The sequence below is a fragment of the Notothenia rossii genome (assembly GCF_949606895.1).
Source record: "Notothenia rossii genome assembly, chromosome: 4".
Lineage (NCBI taxonomy): Eukaryota > Metazoa > Chordata > Actinopteri > Perciformes > Nototheniidae > Notothenia > Notothenia rossii.
Genome location: NC_136902.1, coordinates 531,413 through 534,686, shown reverse-complemented (window position 1 = coordinate 534,686; position 3,274 = coordinate 531,413).

Sequence of the window (3,274 nt, the reverse complement as noted above, 5' to 3'; positions counted from 1 at the left end):
AAATCAGAGGTTTCAAACCAAGGCCCAGGGGGCCAAATCCGGCCCGTGACTTCACTGCCTGTGGCCCCACAAGAGCTTGCAAAGAATATGTTTATCATACGGTTACATGCCGATTTACAGAAGCACGTTGCACATAGCTACATGTCCCACAATGCATCTCAAATTAGAATTTTTTCTTAGAATTTGATTTTTTTTCAAAATATAATGCATTATTTTATATATATTAAATATTTATATATGTATTTTTATATAGTCTTAAAGTTACAACCGGCGCTTTGAGTGCAACCATAATGCTGATGTGGCCCGCGAGGAAATTGAGTTTGACCCCCCTGCTTTAAATAATTAGTTGAATACTGTCCCTTACCTGGAAACTACTAATGCTAGTTTCTGTGCTGCTAAACTACCTTGTTATTACCGAGCTGTATTCTTTTTTAAATCTTATTAAGCACTTATTTATTCAAACGTACCTGAAACGGCCAGAAGCAGCAGCACAGCGCAGCCTCTCACTGCCGACATGTTTTCACTGAACATCTGTAATAAAGAAACTGGACTTTTAATTACCTCGCATTACAGTAGATCCAAATATGTTTACAATTCATACAAATTGTAAAAAAAAAAGAAATCCGCTACCAGATTCTCAGTTGACCCCTCAAAGTGTTTTACACATATTTTAATTTAATTTAAGTTACGAAAATGGAACAAAAAGTTAACAACCCAAGCTAAACTGAATGTATCGTCATTTTAACCCATTTATTAGAGAGAAACCCGTGAATATAAGTTATTCATTTTGAGCCTAGAGAGAAATGATCAGCTTACCTGTGCAGATTCTCCGCCTGCTCACCTGGCTCTGCAGCTGCCTTTTATACAGAAACTTGTCCTCGTTCACATCTTTTGTTGAAATTATCTTTTGGTCTGTTTTGTTCAGAGGAATCTCACGCTGCAACAAAGAGTGTGACCTACAACGAGACAAAGTGTTCCCGGGTATTATCTCTGTTTCTAAGCTCTGCTCACCTGGGAAATAGAGAACACAGAGAATATGTCCAGGGCCTCCATGATATGAGGGAGTTATCGTGAAGTGATTACTCATGATTGAGATGCATGTGCGTTTGTCGTGGATACATATATATACTGTATATATATTTAAGCGACACATGCCTTGTTAAAAGAAAGTTAAAATCAACAGTTCAAGCTCAATGGCTCAAACACAGGGGTGTCCAAACTACGGCCTGCGGTCCATTTTGAATCGGCCCTCAGCTAATTTAAAAAGTATAATGCAATACATTCCTCAGATAAACTTGTGCTTGTCATATATTGTACTTCTTAAATATATATGTAAATATATGACACAGTATTCATGTGTTAAAAATTGAAGTTGGAAAAGATGTCAAACAAATCTTAGTTGATTAAAAGAAGCCTAATAACTGATTTCCAGAACAAGCTTTAAATAGACCCTCAATCTTTTTATAAGCAATGTGAGGCTCCTGTTTTAAGGAATGAGTTACGAACACGTCTTCTAACTAAATAAAGTAAACCCTCTGGAGAGCTGGGATGTTTCTCAAAGCATCTTCAAGTATCAAGAATGATCGACCTACATTTGATTGATTTAGCTAACTTATAACTGAACTGATAAGGCAGTACACCTCTAGGGAGCGGCCCAGCCCTTCGTATGTTTTTCTGTTTGTGGCCCTCAGTGGAAAACGTTTGGACCCCCTGCTCTAGACGGACACGCACCAACCAGGAAGCCCGGGAAATGACTACAAGAGAGACAACAACAAAGACATGACTACAAGAAGAGACGGAGTGTCTCCAGAGAGGCAGAACTAACAGACACAGCACAGCCTGCTGGAGGAGGAGCTGGAGGAGGAGCTGGAGGAGGAGCTGGAGGAGGAGCTGGAGGAGGAGCTGGAGGAGGAGCTGGAGGAGGAGCTGGAGGCCTTTCTGTATCTGTTATTCTGTTTCCTCTCTGAACGCAGAGCGGCTGAGAGTTATGTTCTGGACGCTCAGCTGAGGGACTCCGGTCCAGGAGAGCAGGGTAACTGTGACACTTTAACACGTGAGGGGGTCTAAAGAGGGGCCATCATGATTTCACTTTAACACGTGAGGGGGTCTAAAGAGGGGTCATCATGATTTCACTTTAACACGTGAGGGGGTCTAAAGAGGTGTCATCATGATTTCACTTTAACACGTGAGGGGGTCTAAAGAGGGGTCATCATGATTTCACTTTAACACGTGAGGGGGTCTAAAGAGGGGTCATCATGATTTCACTTTAACACGTGAGGGGGTCTAAAGAGGTGTCATCATGATTTCACTTTAACACGTGAGGGGGTCTAAAGAGGTGTCATCATGATTTCACTTTAACACGTGAGGGGGTCTAAAGAGGGGTCATCATGATTTCACTTTAACACGTGAGGGGGTCTAAAGAGGGGTCATCATGATTTCACTTTAACACGTGAGGGGGTCTAAAGAGGGGTCATCATGATTTCACTTTAACACGTGAGGGGGTCTAAAGAGGTGTCATCGTGATTTCACTTTAACACGTGAGGGGGTCTAAAGAGGGGTCATCGTGATTTCACTTTAACACGTGAGGGGGTCTAAAGAGGGGTCATCATGATTTCACTTTAACACGTGAGGGGGTCTAAAGAGGTGTCATCGTGATTTCACTTTAACACGTGAGGGGGTCTAAAGAGGGGTCATCGTGATTTCACTTTAACACGTGAGGGGGTCTAAAGAGGGGTCATCATGATTTCACTTTAACACGTGAGGGGGTCTAAAGAGGTGTCATCGTGATTTCACTTTAACACGTGAGGGGGTCTAAAGAGGGGTCATCATGATTTCACTTTAACACGTGAGGGGGTCTAAAGAGGTGTCATCATGATTTCACTTTAACACGTGAGGGGGTCTAAAGAGGTGTCATCATGATTTCACTTTAACACGTGAGGGGGTCTAAAGAGGTGTCATCATGATTTCACTTTAACACGTGAGGGGGTCTAAAGAGGTGTCATCATGATTTCACTTTAACACGTGAGGGGGTCTAAAGAGGTGTCATCATGATTTCACTTTAACACGTGAGGGGGTCTAAAGAGGTGTCATCATGATTTCACTTTAACACGTGAGGGGGTCTAAAGAGGTGTCATCATGATTTCACTTTAACACGTGAGGGGGTCTAAAGAGGTGTCATCATGATTTCACTTTAACACGTGAGGGGGTCTAAAGAGGGGTCATCATGATTTCACTTTAACACGTGAGGGGGTCTAAAGAGGGGTCATCATGATTT